At 41.4% G+C, this 26,072-nt stretch overlaps 1 protein-coding gene and 1 pseudogene across 1 annotated transcript in view; one reads left to right on the plus strand and one right to left on the minus strand.

Moving 5' to 3' along the window:
* The window catches only part of NDUFA12 (NADH:ubiquinone oxidoreductase subunit A12), a 42,930-nt gene that overhangs the window by 6,706 nt on the left and 10,152 nt on the right, over nucleotides 1–26,072 (minus strand). The window lies entirely within an intron of this gene.
* On the plus strand, nucleotides 12,788–13,585 carry LOC100425969 (MOB-like protein phocein pseudogene; annotated as a pseudogene).

Consider the following 26,072-nt stretch of genomic DNA (forward strand, 5'->3'; position numbering starts at 1 on the left):
AATAGCCAAAATTTGGAAGCAACCTAAGTGTCCATCAACAGATGGATCTGTAGAGAAAATGTGATATTTAATACAATGGGGTACTATTCAGCCATAAAAAAGAACAATACCCTGTCATTAGTAACAACATGGATGGAACCGGAGATCATTATGTTAAGTGAAGTAAGCCAGGTACTGAAAGACAAACATTGCATGTTCTTGTTTATCTGTGACACCTAAAAATCAAAACAGTTGAACTCATGGAGATAGAGAGTAGAAGAATGATCACCAGAGGCTGGGAAGAGTAGTGGGGTTGGGTTAGGGATGAGGAGGAGGTGGGGATAGTTAATGGGCATAAAAAAAAATAGTCAGAAAGAATGAATAAGACCTAGTACTTGATAGCACAACATGATGACTATAGTCTATAATAATTTAATTGTACATTTTTTAACAAGTAAAAGAGTATAATTCGATTGTATGTAACACAAAGGACAAATGCTTGAAGGGATGGGTACCCCATTTTCCATGATGTGATGATCACACATTACATGCCTGTATCAAAACATCTCACCCCATAAATATATACAACTACTATGTACCCCCAAAATTAAGCTTTTTAAAAATTGAAATGTCTATGTCCTAAAACACTATAAACAGGATTAAAGGTTAAAAGAAACAGGAGAAAATATTTGTAATATGCAGAAAAAGGTTCATTTATCATTACAAATTAGAGAAAGTCAAATATCCAATAGAAAACTGATAAAAAATATTGAGATGTCAACAAAGAAAAAAATTATAGGAGCAAACAATGAAGTTTAATCAAGGCAATGCCCATTAAAACAAGGTAAAATTTTTTACTTGCTAAATTGGCAAAGATTTAAAAAACCCAGAATCAGTGAACTTAAAGAGAAATCAATACTCATATAGTATTGAATATATTTATCCTGAGAATATAAATTGGTATAGCCCTTCTAGAGGGCAATTTGGCAGCAGGTATCAAAAACTTATAAAACATGTATACTCCTGGTGGATCCATTTCCATTTAAGGAAATGAGGATATGGATAAATACTCAAGTACAAGAATATTTATCAGAGCTTTATTTATAACAATGAAAGAATGGAAAGAACAAAACCAAAAATAAAGGGAATAGCTCATGGCATATCCATATGATGGGAAGACTAAGGCATTATTAAAAATTATGCTATAGAGAATATTTTGGCTAGGTATGGTGCCTCACACCTGTAATCCTAGCACTTCTGGAGGCCAAGGCGGGAGGATAGCTTGAGGCCATGAGTTCGAGACCAGCCTGGTCAACATAATGAGACCCCCATGTCTACAAAAAATGCAAAAATTAGCCAGGCATAGTGACAGGCACCTGTAGTCCTAGCTACTTGGGAGGCTGAGGCAGAGATCACATGAGCTCAGGAGTTCAAGGCTGCAGAAAGCCATGATGGTGCCTGGATGGGGAGGGGGGTGGGGAAGGCGGGATTCCATTTCTAAGAAAAAAAAAGAGAGAATATTTTATGACTTGAGAAAATGTTCACCATATATAAGTTTTAAAAGCAGGTTATTTGCCTAATTTATTTAATACTTATATATAGCATTTGTAAGTCATGGGCACTAATCTATACACTTTACAAATATTAACCTATTTGATCCTTATAACAACTCTAGTGGTAAATATTATTATCCAAATTTAATAAGTGAGAAAACTAGGGTGCCAAAAGTTAAAATAACTTGCAAACCCAGGCTACTTCTTCAAAAAGCTCAATTACATGAATAACAAAAACAAAAGAATATATATGCATAGAAAACGAGGAGGTAAGAATAACAGTTGTCCCTAGTATCTATGGGGGATTGATTCCAGGACAAATGTAGCATTTGCATATAATTTAGGCACAACCTCCTGTATACTTTAACTCATCTCCAGGTTACTTATAAAGCCTAATACGACGTCTGCATATCACTTCATTCATGTGGATTCAACATAATACTTGGCACTCAGCAAATCCGGCTTTTTGGAACTTTGTGAACTTTTTTCTGATATAATTTCCACCCGATGTTGGTTTAATCTATGGATGCAGAACCCACAGATACTGAAGGTTGAATATGTATCAAAATGTTAATAGCAGTGGTTTCTACAAGTGGTGGGATAATAGGCTATTCTTATTTCTTTTGTTATTTTTTGAATTTTCTATAATGAACATACTGAGCTGTTCTTCATTCACCAAGAGTAATACATAGTTTATTTCCACATCCCACATATGGAATTTTCCAACAAGGCATCTTTGTAAAATGTTAGAATCAATATTAAATGAAGCAATGAATACTCAGTGAAATGTGTTAAATAAAAGCTGAGTTTTGGCCGGGCGCGGTGGCTCAAGCCTGTAATCCCAGCACTTTGGGAGGCCGAGACGGGCGGATCACAAGGTCAGGAGATCGAGACCATCCTGGCTAACACGGTGAAACCCCGTCTCTACTAAAAAATACAAAAAACTAGCCGGGCGAGGTGGCAGGCGCCTGTAGTCCCAGCTACTCGGGAGGCTGAGGCAGGAGAATGGCGTAAACCCGGGAGGCGGAGCTTGCAGTGAGCTGAGATCTGGCCACTGCACTCCAGCCTGGGCGACCAAGCTAGACTCCGTCTCAAAAAAAAAAAAAAAAAAAAAAAAAAAAAAGCTGAGTTTTAAAAATCAAAACAATCTTGTCTTCTGCTTATAATGAACACATTTTAACAGAGAATGGTTATAAAGAAAAGTAACATTCTGTAACATAAGAGAAACTACCTAATTATGCAGTTTGTAGTTTCTTAGAACACAGTATCCTAATATTCTGATTTTCTGGAGCAGAAAATAAACATTAGGAAGGACTTACTTTGAAGAAAATATTATCAGCCATTGACAGCTAGCAATTTATTTAGAGAAATAATATTTTAAAAGACTATAACAGGCTAGGCACAGTGGCTGTCACATATAATCCCAGTGCTTTGGAAGGCCAAGGTTGGGGGACCACTTGAGGCCAGGAGTTTGACACCTTCTCTCTCAAAAACAAAAACATTAGCTGGGTGTGGTGGCATGCACCTATACTCCCAGCTACTCAGGAGGTGGAGGCAGAATGATGGCTTGAGCCCAGGATTTTGAGGTTGCAGTGAGTTATGATCATGGCACTACACTTGGCCTGGGTGACAGAGCAAGACCTTGTCTCAAAAAAAAAAAAAAAGAAAAACACTCCTCCGCCCCCAAAATCCCATAAAACTATAACAAATGATTCAGCGGGTCAAAGTACTAAAAAGGACAGGTTGAAACTACAATGTAATTCAGAGGTAAATCTAGTTTCAAATTCATCAAAAAGCTATAAAGGAGTAGCAGAAGATGCCATTTTTGAATCAGCTAAAGTGAAGAAAACTGATTATCATACCCAAAAAATAATGTTTGTTTCAAGTAAAATAGTATATGTACATTCATTCATTCAACAAATATTTTTTGAAGAAATACTATGTGGCAGGCACTGTTCTAACATGGTATTTGGGTAAACATACAATACATTAAATAATATATAAAAAAATGTTAAGCAGAGGTAGGTAAGTGCCACCAAGGAAAAAACTAGAGCAGGAGAAGAGTATGGAGTATGAGAGGGAACAGGGCTCTTATAGACTAGATCACCTGAAAAGCCACTGGATTGGCACTTGAATAAAGTGAAGGTGTGTGAGCCATGCCAAATCTGGGGAAAAAGCTAGTGCAGAGACTGAGTTGGGAGTATGCTCACTGTTCAAGGAAAACCAAGAAGGCCAATGTGGCCAAGTCAGAGTCAACAGGGCAGTGACTAGGACAGTGCATGCAGACTGCGATCACACAAGGCCTTGCAGACCATGGAAGGAGTTGGGGTTTTTACTCTCACTGTGATGGGAAGTCACTGGATCATTCTGAGCAGAGACTTGATGTGATCTGATTTACATTTAAAAATAGGCACTCTCGGCCGAGCACGGTGGCTCAAGCCTGTAATCCCAGCACTTTGGGAGGCCGAGACGAGCAGATCACGAGGTCAGGAGATCGAGACCATCCTGGCTAACACGGTAAAACCCCGTCTCTACTAAAATACAAAAAAAATTAGCTAGGCGTGGTGGCGGGCGCCTGTAGTCCCAGCTACTTGGGAGGCTGAGGCAGGAGAATGGTGTGAACCCAGGAGGCGGAGCTTGCAGTGAGCTGAGATCCGGCCACTGCACTCCAGTCTGGGTGACAGAGCGAGACTCCGTCTCAAAAAAAAAAAAAAAAAAAAAAAGGCACTCTCATCACTTAGCATATTGGGAACACTAGTGCACTGCAAGAATGTTATCAAACCAGTTAGGAGGTGACTGTAGATGTCCAGGCAAGAGAAAATTTTGCCTTGGACTAGGGTAACAGTCATAGAGGCAGTGATGAGACGTGGGACATACTCAGAAACAAAAGCAGTATGAATTTGCTAATAGACTGGACATTAGAGAAATGAGACAGGGGGATGACACTGAACTTTTGGGCTTGAGTAAACAAGTGTCATTTAAGCGCTTAGGAACATTTTGCTTGATAGCTTAATCTGCCTATACACTGGGGATTTGAAGAATTGAAAAATATCAAATATCAAATATGTTCAATTTATAAATGTGACCTAAAATGCTTAAAGAGATGTATTAACTAAATTTGCAAATGGGTATTACTGTTTAGGACAATGTAATCCTTTCCATTAGAGTTTATCAAACATTCATCAAAGAACAAGAGAAAATGACTGTTCTTTATTTTTAGGCAAAAAATAATTCAATTTACTAATCTTTTTATCCTATTTATAAATTGAACCTCAAGAATGAAAAACAATTAGGTTTTTACATTTGCAACTATAATAAATAGTATATTAATTTTAAATCCAAATTGCCCAACAATCCTTTCTAAATACAAAAGCCCCACAGAAACTAAAAAACTCGAATTGACACAGTATTTAGCGACACAGGAAAAATGTCTGTGACATATTAAGTGAGGGGAGGGAGAAGCAAGTCCGAAAATGTTGCATACATTATGTGAGAAATGTGTATGTATATTGTTCTTTATAATAATAAGCTTTCTGCTAAAGAAGTTGTGACCAATAAACTACAATCAGTTTTTCACACACTGTGGTCTTGAAAAAACATTCCTCTGGAGTCCCAGCTACACGGGAGGCTGAGGCAGGGGGATGCTTGAGCCCAGGAGTTCAAGGCTGTAGTGTGCTATGATTGCACCTGTGAATAGCTCCTGCACTCCATCCTTGGCAACATAGCAAAACCCCACCTCTAAAACAAACACTCCCAAAACATTCTTTCTCTACCCAAAAGCAGACCCTCAAATAGTTGTTGAATCAGTGAATAAAATGTTAACAGTATTGCCAAAGAATCAGAGCTTATTTTTGTTTCACCTCATATTAATATTTCTCTGGATTTCCAAATTTTCTATAGCAATTGTATATTCTTATAATCAGAAAAAAATATTTTAATGGTGACTATAAGAACTGTTTTAATAACATGAAAAATTGCTTATAATATTGATGGAAAAAAGCAAGAAAGATGGAATATGGTTATGAACACAACTACACAGAAAAGTTTTAAAAGGGGCCGGGCGCAGTGGCTTACACCTGTAATCCCAGTACTTTGGAAGGCTGAGGCAGGTGGATCACATGAGGCCAGGAGTTTGAGACCAGCCTGGCTAACATGGAGAAATCCCACTCCTATTAAAAAAAAAAATTAGCCAGGTGTGGTGGTGGGCACCTGTAATTCCAGCTACCCAGGTGGCAGAGACACAAGAATTGCTTGAACCTGGGAGGCGGAGGGTGCAGTGAGCTGAGATCATGCCACTGCACTCCAGCCTGGGTGACAGAGCAAGACCCTGTCTCCAAAAACAAAAAAAAAAAAAAAAAAGGATTCATGGAACAATGTCCAATATTGACAGTGCATGTCTACTAGGGCTATGTGGATCACTCTCCTTTGCCAGAATGTTTAAACTTTTCTGATCTCTCCTCATTTCTTTCAAGAACAGATTCTATGTAGATTCAATGAATTTCATATTGCCAAATCACATGGACATTTTTCTGTCATCATCTTCCTCAACCTCTTGGCAACAATCAATACGAGGCTTCCCTTGCTGAAATACTCCTCTTTCTTCCCTTTCCTGCTACCTTGCTAGCTACTCATCATTGTTCTCTGCTGATCTGGCAGGTTTGACCATTGTTCTAAGCTCAATTCGCATATCCAGCTGTTTACTTGATACATATCTAATCATGTGGATTTCACAAGAGGTATCACACACTTACCATGTCCAAAAAGAGGGTTCTGATTCTAATTCTCCACCCCTACCAACCTGCCCTTCTGCAAGTCCTCCCATCTCAGTGAATGGTCCCAGCATTATGGTACCAACCACCCAGGCCCCAAACCTATGAATCATCCTTGATTCTTTTCTATCACCTCCATGTAATGGCCCCCGCCTGCCATGCTATTTCTCTACAAAGCCTTCTAGAACACATCATGCCAAATGAAAAACAGCTGACCACCATGATGTTAAGCATCTCAAACAAATTAACCTTTCAAGGGCAAAACCAATTTATTAATTTTTCCCTGGCCACAGAAAAATTTTCAGGGATAAAATTATTTTCTGTTAAAAAAAAATCCTTTACCATACACTACTATTTTTTAAACGATGTATTTATGTATTACTTCAGTAAATTAATTTTAATAAGAAAAATCAATGTATGAGGAGAGACTAGTGTAACTGCTGAGAGAGAAAGACACGTTACTAAGAAATGAACAGAAAGTGCCACCAAGTGGGAAAACGGTATACATGCAATAGAGAAAAATCTATCCAAGCCATGTCTTGTTTTGTTTTTTTTTAACTTGGTTCAAAGGACTTCAAGGTTCCAATACTTCAAACCACAAAAAAGCACATCTTCATTTCTTCCGATACAAGTGAAAACAGTAATTTTACACAGCCGTGCATGAAATAGCCCAAACTTTCTACTTTTCTACACTAATTCTATATAAAAGCTAACTACCATAACAATGAAAATGAAGACTTCTGTGTGTTACTGTATAGATGGTGGCAATTAGATAACTTCAGAATAAAACTGAAGGCAATAAATGTGGTATTGAACAAAATAAAGACAAGAACAAGAAAGAAAAAGTAGTATAGAATAGTATTTGGGCTGGGCACAGTGGTTCACGCCTGTAATGTCAACACTTTGGGAGGCCAAGGCAGGTGGATAGCTCGAGCCCAGGAGTTTGAGACCAGCCTGGGCAACATGGCAAAACCCTGTCTCTACAACATACATACATACATACATACATACATACATACATACATACATACAAAAAGTAGCCAGGCGTGCTGGCCTGTGCCTATAGTCCCAGCTACTCCAGGGGCTGGGTCAAGGCTGCAGTAAGCCAAAATCGTACCACTGAACTCCAGCCTGGGTGACAGAGCGAGACCCTACCTCAAAATAAAATAAAATGTTACTTGTTATCTACTTAAATACTTTCAGAGTATTCTACTGAATTAAATTAAATATAAATTCCTGAAGAAGAAATTAAATCTTGTTGCTGATCCTATAAGAGAATAAAACATATAGGAAAATGAAGGTACTGTAAAAACAAAACAACAAAAAACAAACCAGACACTAAATTAGAACACTGTATTAGTACTAGTATTCATTAAATGCCTATAAACTACAAGAGAACAAAGACCATACATATTTCACTGACCACTGTGAATATATAAACCCATCAAGGTCTGACATATGGGGGGTGCTCAATATATATTTGTTGAATGAATCAAGTTTGCAAGCAGACTGTGTTAGGTTCTAGGCAATCCCCGTTTCTTATTTTCAAGGCATGTGAAGCTCAACTGCCCATCAGAGAAGTTTGCAGCACCATCTTTTGTTTTTGTACTGGTGGACTTAGCAGTCTTTACTGGTGGCTGGCAGATTCAAAGAAGTGAAGGCCTTTAGACCAGAGAGATAAAATGAACTCATTTTTCCACAAGATTTCTAATGTTTCCCATAAGATTAGAGAACATTAAGTGAAACAGAGAAGCTGACTAAAATTCTATCCAAAACACTAATGTCTCTAAGGGAATTCTTTCCCTAGGTGAGATTATGCAGCTACTGAACAGACTCATAAGACTATCACACTTGGTACCTGAGAACTCAGGACAGAGGACAGGAATCACAGTTTGCCAGCCGGGCAGCATCAGAGGTTCCTCTCCCTGGGAGTCTGCGCCATTGTTCATGCAAGTGACAGCTCACCCAGCCGTCCAGAAGCTTTTCTAATTTTTATTTTTATTTTTTTGAGACGGAGTCTCTGCTCTGTCGCCCAGGCTGGAGTGCAGTGGCACGATCTTGGCTCACTGCAAACTCCGCCTCCCAGGTTCACGCCATTCTCCTGCCTCAGCCTCCCGAGTTAGCTGGGACTACAGGCGCCCACCACCATGCCCGGCTAATTTTTTTTTTTTTTTTTTGTAGTTTTAGTGGAGACGGGGTTTCACTGTATTAGCCAGGATGGTCTCAATCTCATGACCTTGTGATCCGCCTGCTTTGGCCTCCCAAAGTGCTGGGATTACAGGTGTGAGCCACCGCGCCCGGCCCAGAAGCTATTTTCTTTAACTCCCGAGGTGACACAGCACAGGCTCGAGGGAGAAGAGAGCAACATGAGGCAGGTGCAGGAGCTGCCTTAACTTCAAAGCTTTATGCTCCACCAAAGCCAACGTCTCTAATAACTCCAAAGGCATACTTCAGGATTCCCTTTCCCACAGGGTCATGCCAGTTCTGAGAGCAGCAGCACTCACCAGGCATTTCTAATTCCTCTCAATCCAGATGCGATTTCCCAAACAGAAGTCGATTTTATGTTGCAATACTGTTAATACAATTTTATCTGGTTTCCAGGATAACAGAGCTAGGCATTTAACTGAAGGTCATATTCTCCTAAACCTCAATTTATAAAGTTAAGTTGAATACTACACTAGATAAAATCAAACCAAAATCCTATCTCCAGCACCAATCTCTATCCTAACCAACAGGCTAGCTTTCAACTGTCTACTCACCTTCTCATGTGGTCATCTATCAAGCTTCTCATACGTAACGTAGACTACCTCTTCTCAACCTGCTCCCCCTACTCCACTCTTCCCTATCTCAGTAACTGTACCTCTAGTAGTTCAGGCGAAAAATCCTGAAGTCATCCTTGACTGGTTTTTCTTTCAAAAGCCAATCAATCAGCAAATCCCGCTGACCCCATCTTACTTGGCACCCTCTAAGAGGGCCTCCAGTGATCGCCGCCTCCTGGTATTCACACCCTTGTTTAATACCCTCTTCTTAAGTGTGGCTGGACTGATTGACTTGCTTCTAAAAAACAGACAGCTGAAGTATGGGATGTCACTTCCTAGATGAGGTTTAAAAAGACTGTGCCGTCCACCTTGGTCTGGGGAAGCCAGGCGCCATGTCATGAGGTGGGTGGTCTGTGCAGAGGTCTACTGAGTGAGCTGGGAGGCAAATCTTCTGACATCTGTCTACAGCCACGTGAGTAAGTGTGGCAGTGGGTCCTTCCCAAGCCAAACCTTGAGAGCACAGCAGCTTCAGACAAGATCTCAATTGTAACCTTGTGAGACCCTGAGCCTGAGGCACCCAGCTAAGCTACACTCAAATTGCTGTGAGATAATATTTACTGTCTTAAGCTAAGTTTGGGATAACTTGTTCCACAGTAATAGACAACTAATACAACCCCAAACCTCCCAACCTGCATCACTAGCACCCTAGTCCAACCCCATCAACTGTCTAGATCAGGACTTACAACAGCTTCTTAAGCGATTAGCCTGCTTCCACACTTGTCTTGCCCCCTTCCTTTATTCTTCGTAGCAACCACAGAGATGCTTTAAAAATGTAAATCAGAGTGCAAAAGTCATTAAGTGGGCCCGAGGAATGTAGACATCTGCACGTGGTATGTGAGGAGAATGCTGCGGTAGCCCAGCAGGATGTGTCAGAGCTTTGTGGGGGAAAGAGCCTGTCCACACAAGGAGAGGGGAGGGTGGCAAGCTGGTTTGGGGGCTGGAGGCAAACTGGGGTAAGGAGGAAGTCCAGTGGGGGAGGGGGATGAGAGGGCAGCAATGGGAACTTAGTTATACACAGTGGAATTGAAAAAATAACTATATTAAGAAAAAAGCCAGCTATACATGGGAGAGGGAGAAAACTAGAGTGTAACCTGTAGTGTCGGACTGCCGTCAGTGGTACTGGTGGGGACACACAATCGTTACACCTGTTGTTCCCTAGCTTGTCCACTGAGAAGGCCTGGGAGCGCTGACATTCCAATAACGATGAGCACAGCTGACATTCATATCTTCATTTCTAATACCACTCTCCACTAAAAAACAAGCAAATGGTCAGCTGCGGTGGCTCATACCTGTAATCCCAGCACTTTGGGAGGCTGAGGTGGATGAATCACCTGAGGTTGGGAGTTTGAGACCAGCCTGACCAACATGGAGAAACCCCGTCTGTACTAAAAATACAAAATTAGCCAGGGTGGTGGTGCATACCTGTAATCCCAGCTACTCAAGAGGCTGAGGCAGGAGAATCACTTGAACCTGGAGGCGGAGGTTGCAGTTGAGCTGAGATTGTGCCATTGCACTCTAGCCTTGGCAATAAGAGCAAAACTCCGTCTCAAAAAACAAAAACCAAGCAAAACAAGCACGGGGTTCCTCAGAGAAATGGCTTTCTCCAAGGCTGGAACAGAGAACCTCTAAGATTAACCTGGAACACCTCATGTCAGAAAGTAAGAAGGTGCTCCAAGAATGATGAAGATATTTCAAAAGGACCCCCCCACCCCATGCTAATAGACAAAAAAATAAATAAATAAATAAAAATATATTTATTTTATAAAATAATATACATATTATTTTATATATATAATATATATTTTATATATATTATATTATATATATTATATATATTAAATATATTATATATTATATATATTATATATATTAAATAAAATAAAAAATATATTATTATTAATTATTTATATATTATATATAATTATATATTATATATAATAATTATTAATTATTTGTATATATTATTATTAATTCCATATATATATGGAATTTAAAAAACTCACCATCCTGGCCAACATGGTGAAACCTCATCTCTATTAAAAATACAAAAATTAGCTGGGCATGGTAGTGTGCACCTGTAATCCCAGCTACTAAGGTGGCTGAGGCAGAAGAATCGCTTGAACCTGGGAAGCGGAGGTTGCAGTGAGTGGAGATCGCACCACTGCATTCCAGCCTGGCAACAGAGCGAGACTGTCTCCAAAAAAAAAAATAAATAAATAAAATAAAGGAAAAGTGGCTGGGCATGGTGGTTCATGCCTGTAATCCCAGCATTTTGATAGGCCAAGGTGGGAGGCTCACTTGAGGCCAGGAGTTACAGACCTGCCTGGGTAACAAAGGGAAACCGTGTTTTTACAAAAAAAATTTTTAGCCGGGCGTGGTGGCTCACGCCTGTAATCCCAGCACTTTGGGAGGCCTGGAAGGGCGGATCACGAGGTCAGGAGATCAAGACCACCCTAGCTAACACGGTGAAACCCCGTCTCTACTAAAAATACAAAAAAATTAGGTAGGCATGGTGGCGGGCACCTGTAGTCCCAGCTACTAGGGAGGCTGAGGCAGGAGAATGGTGTGAACCCAGGAGGCGGAGCTTGCAGTGAGCCGAGATTGCGCCACTGCACTTCAGCCTCAAAAAGAAAAGTCTCAAAAAAAGCAGTTGGCAGGAACAAAGTACCTAGACATTTCTCAGAAGACATACAAATGGTCAACAGCTATATGAAAAAAATGCTCATTGTCACTATCATCAGGGAAACGCAAATTACCACCACAGTGAGATATCACCTCATACCTGCTAAAATGACTTATCAAAAAGACAGAAGATAACAAGTGTTGGCAAAGGTATGAAGAAAAGGGAACCTGCAGCCAGGTGCGGTGGCTCATGCCTGTAATCCCAGCGCTTTGGGAGGCTGAGGTGGGTGGATCATCTGAAGTTGGGAGTTTGAGACCAACCTGGCCAACATGGCAAAACCCCATCTCTACTAAAAATACAAAAATTATCCAGGAATAGTAGCTCACACCAGTAATCCCAGCCACTCAGGAGGCTAAGGCAGGAGAATTGCTTGAAGCTGGGAGGCAGAGGTTGCACTGAGTCGAGATCGTGCCGCTGCACTCCAGCCTGGGCGACAGAGCGAGATTCTGTCTCAAAAAAAAAAAAAAAAAAAAAGAAAAGGAAAAAAGGGAACCTGTACATTGTTGGTGGGAATGTAAATTAATATAGCACTATAGAAAACAGCATGGAGGTTCCTCAGAAAACTAAAAATAGAATTACCATATGATTCAGCAATCCCACTTCTGGGTATATATCCAAAGGAATTATACCCAGAAGTAAGATTCCTGAATTATGCTGAAGAGATACCTGCACTCCCATGTTCACTGAAGCATTATTCACAAAGCTAAGATAAAGAAGCAATCTAGGTGTCTATCATCGGATGAATGGATTAAAAAAAATTGTGGTATATGTACACAATAGAATACCATTCAGCCTTAAAAAAAGAGGGAAATTCTGTCATTCGGATATCATGGGTGAATCTGGAAGACATTATGCTAAGCAAAATTAGCCAGGCACAGCAAGATAAATACTGCATGATCCCACTTATATGTGGAATCTTAAAAAATTGAACTCATAGAAGTAGAGACATCCAGGTACCAACTCCAGCTGCCCAGAACGCGCACTATGGTCACGGTAGAAGGGACAGCAGTGCTGAGGCAGAACAGACTGGGCACCAAGGCACAAGATTTCTATAACTGGCCTGATGAATCCTTGAGAAAATAGGACAGTACACTCGTGTATCAGCAGCACATTCAACAGAACGTAAGAGCAGGCTGCTCCAATATTGACAAAATTCTTGAACCACCTGAAGACCAAGATGAAACTGTACGGAAATAGGAACACTTAAAGCAATTCTGCCTTCAGCTAAATGGACTTGAGGTCAAACTTCAGAGTGAATGCCATCCAGATACTTAAATGACAGCAAGAGAACAATGGATTTGTCTTTGTGCAACTCATAAAACAAGAGTGTCCTGCTATAGACTACAATAGACATACATTTGATGGTGCTGTGTCTTCTGAACAGCAATATTTTCCCGGCAAGGTTAGTATAAAGGAATCATCGGTAGCAAAACTAGGATCAGCATGCCATAGGATTTATATAATATTTTAATGTGCTTATTTTCATCACTGGCAAATTTTTGATAAATATGAAAATGAGACATTTTTGTGTCATCGGTTTACTAACTTTGTGCTGAAGTATAATTTGATGTCCAAGGATAACCTGAGTGTACCAATTTTAGAAGAGGAAGCTCAGAATTCAGTTTCTAGGGAAAAGTGAAGCATGAAGGGAATTATATAGAAAAATGTACTGATCACATAATTAACATTAATTATGTGCTGTATATATCATTTTAGACATATCAATCATGTGTCCATATTATAGCTTATTTGTTTAGTATAGGTTTTGGTATGCTGTGTTTGTCTTTTATTAATAAAATGGGAATTGCTTTTTAAGTTATGCATAAGCTGTATATTCCCCAGTTTGGCACTCATGGGTTTTCAGTAAGATTAGGGCCAGGTGCAGTGGTTCATATCTGTAATCCCAGCACTTTGGGAGCCCAAGGTGGGTAAATCCTTTGAGCTCAGGAGTTCGAGACCAGCCTGAGAAACATGACGAAACCCTGTCTCTATGAACAATATAAAAAATTAACCAAGCATGGTTGTGCAGGCCTGTAGACCAGCTACTTAGGGGGCTGAGGCAGGAGAATCACTTGAACCCGGGAGGCAGAGGTTGCAGTGAGCTGAGATCATACCACTGCACTCAATTCTGGGCAACAGAGAGAGACTCTGTCTCAGAAAAACAAAAATAAAAAATAAATAAGATTAGTATTATCTGTTTAAAATGCCTGTTAATAAAAGAATTTACAGTTTGTAAAATTGCTGCTAAATAATCACTGGATCACAATCCTTATCAAACAAATCCACCTATAAAAAAAATGAGTGAGCTTGAGGTTTTGTACAAGCCATATACTAAACAGGTGGTTTCCTTTGGTTTTACCTCTCAGTATAGATATTCTAGAAACTTCTGTAGTATACACTTCCATCGTACCTGTTAACTTTCCCAAAATGAGATTAAAGTGTTATAAGATTCTGTTTAGTTTTAATACGCATGTGATTATTTGTATATCCAAATATAAATGCAAACGAAGCATTAATACCTAAATAATCTTACTATGCTACATAAAGTACATTCTAGGCTAGCATACTTGGAAAGGGTTTACCTTTCTACAACAGTAGACTGTTACATACAAGATGATGATAATGGTAAGGTACATAAATGATGTTCCCACTGGCAACCTGCCCTGCCTGCCACTTCTCCTTCCCTTAACCCTCTTCTCAAACTACTTTAGCTGAGAAGCTTTTCACCAGACTGTGATTTAGTGATGGATTATACCTATTTATATTCATATTAACTGCTTACTGATTATATTCCATATTAGCTATTACATTACACTACAGGAACAATGTATTGGCATAGGCCCTTGCTTATCTTTGTTTTGCAAAATTGTTCTAACTACTTAGAAAATAGTCCTTAAGGCCGGGCGCGGTGGCTCAAGCCTGTAATCCCAGCACTTTGGGAGGCCGAGACGGGTGGATCACGAGGTCAGGAGATCAAGACCATCCTGGCTAACACGGTGAAACCCCGTCTCTACTAAAAAAATACAAAAAAAAAAATCTAGCCGGGCGAGGTGGCGGGCGCCTGTAGTCCCAGCTACTCGGGAGGCTGAGGCAGGAGAATGGCGTGAACCCGGGAGGCGGAGCTTGCAGTGAGCTGAGATCCGGCCACTGCACTCCAGCCTGGGCCACAGAGCGAGACTCTGCCTCAAAAAAAAAAAAAAAAAAAAAAAAAAAAAAAAAAAGAAAATAGTCCTTAAAATAGTTTCTCTTCCTGTCAGTAATAGTCTTTTCATCTAACCATCTAGGCAGCATTAAATAGAGTTGAAGAAATATTTTAGTATTTATTTTATACACCCTGTCCACAAAGTTTCTGTTTGAATTATATGCGCATGTGAGAATATCTGCAGTAATTCACAGGTTCTGAGGGTGTTGATAAGTGGTCATATGTTTTTTGGACTTTGGTATAATTCAGTGTCTTAAGAAGGATTCAAGTACAGGTTTAACAATCTTATAATCTCATTTCTGATAAAGCACTGAAGGTCTTACTGCCAGACTGATTATAATGAGGCACTAAAGGTGAAAAAAACTGTACATGTTGTGAAGAAAGTATTTAAATCCATCTTTTGAACAAATTTAACTAACACAAGGAAATGCTTTTCCATTTAAAAGGGTTATTTTGAAATGAAGACAAAAATGTATTCATCTTCACTGTTTTTTCAAATTTAAGGGAATAATTTATACCATATTATTAGACAAGAATGTACAGCAAAAATGTGGGACATAGCAGTATACTGAGAGTATATATATATGGTTTATACCTTTCCAAGCTGCCAGTCTTTTAGGCTTTGAATATGGCCAGCAGCCCCCATCATTACTATACCCCAACCCACAACTATCTTATAAAAAGTTTTATGTTCACGGTGAAAGGAATTTTGACTTTCAAATTACATATTTATATTAATGTCACTATAAACCAATGGGAATAGTAATTTTTAAACAAGCTTGCTAAATATTGGGACTAAACTGTTACTAAGATATATGTAGCTATTTAGCTGTTCTCTCTAGACCATGTCTCTCAATGGGTTTCTACCACTTGACTAATTTATTGGTGAATTTTTTTTTTTTTTTTTTGAGATGGAGTCTCACACTGTTGCCCGGGATGGGGTGCAGTGGCATGATCTGGGCTCACTGCAACCTCCACCTCCTGGTTTCAAGTGATTCTCCTGCCTCAGCCTCCCAAGTAGCTGGGATTACAGGTGTCCACCACCATGCCCGGCTAATTTTTTGTATTTTTAGTAGAGACGGGGTTTCACACTGTTGGCCAGGCTGGTCTCAAACTCCTGATCTCAGGTGATCCGCCTGCCTTGGCCTCCCAACGTGCTGGGATTACAGGCGTGAGCCACCAGGTCTGGCCTTTTAGTGAATATTTAAACAAAGGTAGTGACTGGGATTGGTGATCTGGCTAAGTATTTTGAAACATATTTTGAAAAATATGGCTTAGTGTTAATAGGGAAATAGAATATCAGTTTTTTTCTTATTCATTCCATCTTCCTTGTACTGTGTATTTAAAATTGATCAGATAAAAAAATCTCCAAAAGAAAACATCACGCTGGGTGCAGTGGCTCACACCTGTAATCCCAACATTTTGGGAAGCCAAGGCAACGATTGCTCGGGCTCAGGAATTTGAGACCAGACTGTGCAACATAGCGAGACCTTGCTTCTACTAAAAATAAAAATAGGCCAGGCGCGGTGGCTCACACCTGTAATCCCGGCACTTTGGGAAGCTGAGGCAGGTAGATCACCTGAGGTCAGGAATTCGAGACCAGCCTGGCCAACATGGCGAAACCCTGTCTCTACTAAAAATACAGAAGTTAGGTGGGCGTGGCGGTGTGCACCTGTAATCTGAGCTACTCAGAAGGCTGAGGCAGGAGAATCGCTTAAACCTGGGAGGCAGAGGTTGCAGTGAGCTGGGATCACGCCACTGTCCCCCAGCCTGCACGACAAGAGCAAAACTCTGTCTTTAAATAAATAAATAAATAAATAAATAAATAAATAAATAAAATTAGCTAGTCCCAGCTACTCAGGAGGCTGAGGTGGGAAGATCGCTTGAGCACATCATATTGAAGCTGTAGTGGGCTATTAATGTGCCACTGAACTCCAGTATGGGAGATAGAACAAGACCCTATCTTTAAAAGAAGGAAAAAAAAAAAAAAAAAAAGCAGAGTAGAATGGTGGTTACCAGGGGCAGGAGGAGTGGAGAGTATAAAAAAGAGGAGATGTTGATAAAAGAGTACAAAATTTCAGTTAGGAGGAATAAGCCTTAGTGCTCTACTGCGCAGAATGGTGACTGTAATAAATAATAATGCATTGTATATTTGGAAATTGCTAAAATAATTTTAAATGTTTTTACCACAAAAAAAGATAAGTATGTGAGGTAATGGATTTATTAATTGGCTTGATTTAATCATTCCACAATGTAAACACATATCAAAACATCATATTGTGCCCCACAAATATATACAATTATTATTTGTCAATTAAAAATAAAATTTTAGCCTGGGCAACACAGTGAGACCTCATCTCTTAAAAAAAAAACAGCAGGGTGTGGTGATGCACGCCTGTAGTCCCAGCTACTTGGGAGGCTGAGGCAGGAGGATGGCTTAAGCCCAGTAGGTTGAGGCTGCAGTGAGCTGTGAAAGCACTACCGCACTGAGCCTGGGCGACAGAGTGAGACTCTGTCTCAAATAAAATATTTTTAAAAACTGAGAACCCCTCCCCTCTAAAAACCTCTAAAGAACTCCAAATGCAACTTGAATGGGTTCCAACTAGTCAAATAGAGCTCAATTTGAACAATAAAAGAACCAATTATAACAATGGATTATAACCCATTGATTAAAATAGGAGTTGATACAGATGTAATGAATTAAAACTCTGATGAGTAAGGGGATACTTATATAATCTCAAAGAGTCTCCCCACAAAATGTTAACTAATTACAAAGGGAAAATTAGTAACTTCAGAATGGAGAAAACTGGCAGACCCCTTAATTACATGATAGAGGTTTTCATTAATAATAGGACAAACACAAATCAGCTGCTACTTAATAGAGTGCAACCAGAAAAACATGGCTTCAGTGACAGGAATGTCAGACACACAGCCTGAACCTAGTCGTGAGGAAACATCCAACAAACCCACTGAGGGACCTTCAACAATGTAACTGCCGAGTAATTTTCAAAAGCCTCAAGGTCCTGAAGATCACGGAAAAGCTGAGGAGCCAATCCAGTGTGAAGGAGACTAAAGAACTTGAGATCCATATGAAATGTGTGATTGGATCTCTCTATAAAGGGCGTTGTTGGGACAACTGATGCAACCTGAGTGGCTGAAATTCAGAACACACTGCTCCAAAATAGGCAGCTCTGGCATATTGACCATGCTGAGTTAAAGGCACTTGAAAAACAGCAGGCACAGCCGAGTGTGGTGGCTCTCATGGCTGTAATCTCAGTACTTTGGGAGGCTGAGGGAGGCAGATCACTTGAGGCCAGGAGTTCAAGACCAGCCTGGCCAATGTGGTGAAACCCCATTTCTACTAAAAATACAGAATTAGGTGTGGTGGCCCACACCTGTAATCCCAGTTACTTGGGAGGCTGAGGTAGAAGGATCACTTGAGCCCCAGAGGTCAAGGCTGCAGGGAGCCAAGATTGTACTGCACTCTAGCCTGGGCGACAAAGCAGGATCTTGTCTCAAAACAAAACAAAACAAAAACAGCAGGCACAAGAATAATATGACCTTTTTCTTTCTGAAAGGAGAAAAAATTCTCACATAAAAGATGTCCTCCCTATACCAGAAGGAAAATATCTTTCTACATCAAGGACAGGAAATTGAGGTCAAGGGAAATCTGCACAAACTTTGTTAAATTAACTCTTATCTTCTTGGTCACTTCTCCACACAATTAACCTATTCAAGCCCAAGTCCCTTTGTCTTGTCACATTTTCACAATGTTCTACTCTTTGTCCAATTCAGTATCTAAGTGTTCAACATGAACTGCATCTTTGGGTCTTCATTCCCTTATGAGGGCTCCAAGTCATGGAACTCTTTTTTTTTTTTTTTTTTTTTTTGAGACGGAGTCTTCCTGTGTCACCCAGGCTGGAGTGCAATGGCCAGATCTCGGCTCACTGCAAGCTCCGCCTCCCGGGTTCACGCCATTCTCCTGCCTTAGCCTCCCGAGTAGCTGGGACTACAGGCACCCGCCACCTCGCCCGGCTAGTTTTTTTTGTATTTTTTATTAGAGACGGGGTTTCACCGTGTTAGCCAGGATGGTCTCGATCTCCTGACCTCGTGATCCGCCCGTCTCGGCCTCCCAAAGTGCTGGGATTACAGGCTTGAGCCACCGCGACCGGCCGGAACTCTTATATTAAATAAATTTGTATGCTTTTCTCCTGTTAACATGTCTTTAATTCTCAGGCCCAGCCAAAAAGCCCTAAGAGGATAAGGGTAAAATTTTGCCTCCCTTACATAGTGTATCATTGTTACTTTCCTCATATTTATGGTTACATTGTGGATACGCAGGACAATGCTCTTGTTTGCAGGAAGTACCCGCTAAGGTATTCAGGAGTGATGGGACATCAATCTCGCAACTTACTTTTAAGTTATCAAAATATTTGTAAGCTGGGCGTGGTGGCTCATGCCTGTAATCCCAGCACTTTGGGAGGCCAAGGTGAGCAGATCATGAGGTCAACAGATTGAGCCCATCCTAGCCAACATGGTGAAACCTCATCTTTACTAAAAATACAAAAATTAGCTGGGGGTAGTGGTGTCTGCCTGTAGTCCCAGCTACTCGGGAGGCTGAGGCAGAAGAATTGCTTGAACCCGGGAGACGGAGGTTGCAGTGAGCTGAGATCGCGCCACTGTACTCCAGCTTGGTAACAGAGTGAGACTCTGTCTCAAAAAAATATAATAATAAAATAAATAAATGAAATATCTGTAACGATTCTGAAAGTTCGGGATTATTCCAAGTGTTAAAAAACCTGTCAACCAGATCACACCCTATCTTACCTTCCAGTGACTTCCAGGTAAATTCAGACAAAAAGCCGAAGTATGTACCATGGCTTACTGAAAGAGTCTCCCCGAGGCCTGAAAGCTTGAAGGGATGAGTAACTCCTCCCTTCTCAGGCTCAGTCCCAAGGCTCAAGGCTACTTGGGCAGCAGCCTGTGTCAGCAAGACACCAGAAGCAGGAAGAGAGCTGGCTGAAAGACACAAACCCCCTTGAAGATCAAGAGGCAGGCCGTCCAGGTACTAGATAGCAGTTACATCAGACCGAGACACTTCCTATTTACAGGAGACTATAAAACCCCTGCCCCGTCCTCATTTGGTGCTAACACCATTTTAGGCCTCAGCCCGCCTGCACCCAGGCACTCATTAAAACAGCATGTTGGTCCACATCGCCTCATGTTGTCTATTGGCACGCTCTCGGGGTTCAAGCCAATACAAGAACCTTTCGTCTTACAAGATCTACATGATTTGGGCCCTAGCTATTTCTCCTACCTCGTTTCTTAACATCTTCCCCTCACTCATTCCATTCCAGCCAAACTGGCCATACTGCTGTTTTTGAACAGACCAAGCAATACGTCTCAAACATACAGGCTTTGCACCTGTGGTTCCCTCTGCCTGGAATGCTTTCTCCCCCTCTTCTAGGTCTTTCCTCAAATGTCACTTCCTCAAAGAAGCTTTCTCTAACTCCTGTATAAAACAGCCACCTGACCCTTCCATTGCTCTTGATTCCCCTGTGAGGCCCAGCTTCATATCATCTTCCTTGCACTTATCATTACCACAAATACGTAAAGTATGTTTTTCTGCCTTCCCCCATGAAAACGAGGACCCTGTTTTATTCACTGCTTTATCCCCAGGTTCTTGGCACCTGGTAGGTACTAAATAAATAGTTATTTGAATAGGGATGATAAATTGTATCTGTACAATTACTCTCTACATGTAATAATACCTGGCTCTCTAATTAGAGATAAATCAACCCAACATCAAATGTATTCACGAATCAAGGGTAAGAATCCACAGATTTAGAATTCCACAGTGTGTCACAGTCAACAAACAGGGCTTTGAGAAACAAACAGCTAAGCTTGTCCAACACCATTTCTCCCTACAAAGATTCATCACAAGCCGTGAAGCTTCCCATACAAACAAGGGTCATCAAAGGTACTCAGCCCTTAGGAGGCTTCTCTCCACAAAGAAATGCAGCTTTGAATCCTCCCTTGCCCTCAGGCACCTGCTGGAGTGATCTTCTACAGCTCTTACCTTCATTTTCCTGTGATCTCAGATCAAATAAAAGGACTTGCTCCACTGAATAGAACTTTTATCTTTTCAGGTTTTTACTATTTTATAATTTTAAACATACTTAATCGCACATAATTGAAATCACAGCTTACCCCTCATCTCCCCAACTGTGGCCCCTGAGCACCAATGTTAGACGAACGTTTTGAAGCAGATAGATGTCAATCTGAATAAGACAGCTTACATGCCTTCCACAGCCTCCCAGGACCAACTCCACCCAAGAAACAATCTCTCAATGAAACAAAAACCAGGACACCTCAGCTCCAAAAGCCTGAATTCCATGTTGACACCTTGGTCTCAAATAATCCTCCTAACATATAGAATGCCCCTTCGGAGAAGGTTGATGGTTCTAAACCTAAAACCCAAGCTCAGTGCATGCTGGGCTTAATACCTAGGTGACAGGATGATCTGTGCAGCAAACCACCATGGCACACGTTTACCTATGTAAACCTGCACATCCAGCACATGTACCCTGGAACTTAGAATAAAAGTTGAAGAAAAAAACAAAGACACAGAATGTGGAAAAAATAAAAAATAAAAATAAAAATAAACAACCCAAAACAACCCACAGCTCCTCAGACTTTAACAGAACAACAGGTTATTATTTCCCACTAAAGAGTGCAACAGCAATCCCCTAATGATATAGCATGAGAAAGTTCCTAATCAGTGCTGCTTTCTCATGTTAAGAACCAATGAACTTCTTTTTTCAGATTCAGGGTTTCACTCTGTCGCCCAGGCTGGAGTACAGTGATGCACTGATACCTCCTTGCAAGCTCAAACCCCTGAGCTCAAGGGATCCTCCCACCTCAGCCTCCCAAGTAGCTGGAATTACAGGCACACACCACCATGCTTGACTAATTTTCTAAAACTTTTTTATTTATAGAGATGAGGCCTTGTTATGTTGCACAGCCTGGTCTCAAACTTCTGTCCTCAAGCGATCCTCATGCCTCAGCCTTCTGAAGTGCTGGAACTACAGGTATGAGCCACCACACCGAGCCCCAGTGAGCTTTTAAAGACATTATCCATTATCATGTTCTTCAAACTACATCACTGACATAGTCAGTGCTCACAATTAGTCCAAGTAGTAGAACACGGGTTGAAAACTGGTTATAGCTCAGCAAAAAATGTACAGTACAAATATGTTTTGCTTAGCTCACATAGTATTTGGAAAAAAAAAAAGTTGTTCTGTCCAATTGAGTAGCCTATTTATCACAAATAAAAATTTAAAAATGTCCTCAGTTGGATTATCGGTATTTTAAAGTGCTCTAGAAAGGCCAGGCATGGTGGCTCATGCCTGTAATCCCAGTATTTTGGGAGGTAGAGGTGGGCGAAGCATTTGAGTCCAGGAGTTTGAGACCAGCCTGGGCAACATGGCAAAACCTCATCTGCACTAAAAATACAAAAGAATTAGCTGGGCATGGTGCCACATGCCTGTAGTCCCAGCTACTCAGGGGGCTAAGGCAGGAGGATCACCTGAGCCCAGGAAGTCGAGACTGCAGTGAACCCTGATTGTGCCACTGCACTCCAGCCTGGGCAACAGAGTGAGACCCTGTCTCAATAATAATAATAATAATAAAAATAATGTTCTGGGCCACATGTGGCAAGTGGTTACCCTATCGGACAGGGCAGATAAAGAACACTTCCGTCATCGTGGAAGGTTCTGCTAGATAAGGCTGTATTTAAAATGTCAAATATTTTTGAAAATTAATTGAAAAAACAAGAACTGGCCCGGTGTGGTGGCTGATGCCTGTAATCCCAACACTTTGAGAGGCTGAAGTGGGTGGATCACTTGGGGCCAGGAGTTTGAGACCAGCCTGGCCAACATGGTGAAACCTGTCTGTGGTAAAAGTAGAAAAATTAGCCAGGCATTGTGGCAGGTGCCTGTAGTCCCAGCTGCTCAAGAGGCTGAGGCAGGAGAATCGCTTGAACCTGGGAGGCAGAGGTTGCAGTGAGCCAAGATGGTGCCACTGCACTCCAGCCTGGGCAACAGAGTGAAACTCTATCTCAACAAAAAAAAAAGCAAGAAAAAACAAGAAGTCTCACAAAGAAATACAGATGTCCACCTTTGAAAATTCCAGAAACCCTTCGCAGAATTCTCACCGGATGGAACTGGGGTTTGCTGAAGAAGCCTGCTGCCCTCTTTGACAGGTCTGTCCTTTTCAGTTCACTGTAGTCCCACGACCTCCTATTGTTTCATAGCTGCACTTCGCTCGCTTATGTCCCATATCTGGGTTTCCAAGTGACTCTTTAGAACAGAGGCAAATACACTGAGATTATCCCACTTTCTACTGAAGACAGCCCAAAACTAGCTCTGATGTTCAAATCCAATTAAAATAAAATGTCACAGCCCACCAGATATACTTATTTCTAGTTTTTGAGTGAAATTTTCTAGACCACTGGAAAGGATCTCCAGAGTTTAACTGTATATCAACTCTATGGCATTATTTCAGCAGTCTATGAAACAGATATAAGTACTTTGCTTGGAAACACTTCATGCAAAATTTGGTAATTCAAGTGAGCATTTAGAATTTCATCTCAAAATATGTATATTATAAAGTCATACAGGTTTTAGAGACCTAAGGAATTTTAGGACTATCATTTTACAGATGATGAAACTAAGCCCTAAAGAGCTTAAGGAACTTGCTTAAAGTCAAACCGCCAGACAAGATTACAGCCAAAGTTCTTTTCACCTTCCGCTTCACCAAGACAGGTGATACTATGGCATATTGTTGTTCTAAGACAGCCACACCATTATACATCCCAATATATACCGTGATGTTGACATGCCTCCATCAAGAGATAGGTCCATGTTTTCTCAAGTAGAACTTGGGCGGAGCTTTCTAATTGCCTCAATCAATGGAATATGAAAGTGATACTGGACAATTTGCAAGACTAAGTTAGATAAGGCAATATGGCTCCTGCCTAGCTCACTCTCTCAGAGCACTTGCCTGTGTCAGCCCAGGCAACATGAAGGTATTCCAACCCACAGGCCCAGCTATAACCCCAGCTGACAGCCAACAATAAATGCCAGATACTAAGTGAACAAGTTTTCCTTTTTCTTTTTTTTTTGTGGAGACGGAGACTCGCTCTGTTGCCAGGTTGGAGTACAGTGGTACGATCTCGACTCACTGCAACCTCTGCCTTCCGGGTTCAAGTGATTCTCCTGCCTCAGCTTCCCAAGTAGCTGGGACTACAGGCACGTACCACTGCGCCCGGCTAATTTTTGTATTTTTAGTAGAGACGGGGTTTCACTGTGTTAGCCAGGATGGTCTCGATCTCTTGACCTCGTGATCCACCCGCCTCAGCCTTCCAAAGTGCTGGGATTACAGGCGTGAGTCACCGCACCCAGCCTGATCAAGTTTTCAGATGATTCCAGTGTCCAGCCTTGGAGTCTTCCAGCTGAGGCTCCAGACATCTGGGAGCAGAGACTAGCCACCTTTGTTTTATCTTGTCTGAACTCCTGACCCAAAAAAAAAAAAACTATGGAGACAGAAATAATTGTTGTTTTAAGCCACTAAATTTAAGGGTAACTTATGCATTCAATGTAAGTAGGACAGATACTTTCAGAAGAATACCACTGACTGCCTTATAGAGAGATATTCAATAAATTTTTTTTTTTTTTTTTTGAAACGGAGTCTCACTCTGTCGCCCAGGCGGGAGTGCAGTGGCCGGATCTCAGCTCACTGCAAGCTCCGCCTCCCGGGTTTACGCCATTCTCCTGCCTCAGCCTCCCGAGCAGCTCGCCCGGCTAGTTTTTTGTATTTTTTAGTAGAGACGGGGTTTCACCGGGTTAGCCAGGATGGTCTCGATCTCCCGACCTCATGATCCGCCCGTCTCGGCCTCCCAAAGTACTGGGATTACAGGCTTGAGCCACTGCGCCCGGCCTCAATAAATATTTTTGTAATGAAATAAATATTGTCAAGTTAAATTAAATAAAATGAACCAGGCATGGTGGCTCGTGCTTATAATCTCAGCTACTTGGAGGCTGAGGTGAGAGGATTGCTTGAGCCCAGGAGTTCCAGCCTGGGCAACATAGTAAGATCCCATCTCAACTAAAAAAATAAATAAATAAAAGCTGGGTATGGTGGCTCACGCCTGTAATCCCAGCACTTTGGGATGCCAAGGTGGGTGGGTCACTTCAACCCAGGAGTTTGAGACCAGCCTGGGCAACATGGCGAAATCGCATCTCTATAAAAAATGCAAAAATTAGGCCGGGTACAGTGGCTCATGCCTGCAATCACAGCACTTTGAGAGGCCAAGGCAGGTGGATCACCTGAGGTCAGGAGTTTGAGACCAGCCTGGCCAACATGGCGAAACCCCATCTCTACTAAAAATACAAAAATTAGCCAGGCGTGGTGGCATGAGCCTGTAGTCCCAGCTACTCGGGAGCCTGAGGCAGGAGAATGGCTTGAATCTGGGAGTCAGAGGTTGCAGTGAACCAAGATCATGCCACTGCACTCCAGCCTGGGCAACAGAGCAAGACTGTCTCAGAGAAAACAAACAAACAAACAAACAACAAAAACAGGCCAGGCATGGTGGCTCATACCTGTAATCCCAGCACTTTGGGAAGCCGAGGTGGGGGGATCACCTGTGGTCAGGAGTTCGAGACCAACCTGGCCAACACAGTGAAACCCTGTCTCTACTAAAAATACAAAATTAGCTGGGCATGGTGGCTCACACCTGTAGTCCCAGCTACTCAGGAGGCTAAGACAGGAGAATCGCTTGAATCCAGGAGGCGGAGGTTGCAGTGAGCCAAGATCGCGGCACTGCACTCCGGCCTGGGCGACAGAATGAGACTCTGTCTCAAAAAAGAAACAAACAAATTTAAAAACGAAACAAAAATTATCCGGGTGAGATGGCATGGGCCTGTAGTCCCAGCTACTAGGGAGGCTGATGTGGGAGGATCACTTGAGCCTGGGAGGTCAAAGCTGAAGTGAGTCATGATTGTGTCA

Source organism: Macaca mulatta, chromosome 11 (assembly GCF_049350105.2).
Source record: "Macaca mulatta isolate MMU2019108-1 chromosome 11, T2T-MMU8v2.0, whole genome shotgun sequence".
Lineage (NCBI taxonomy): Eukaryota > Metazoa > Chordata > Mammalia > Primates > Cercopithecidae > Macaca > Macaca mulatta.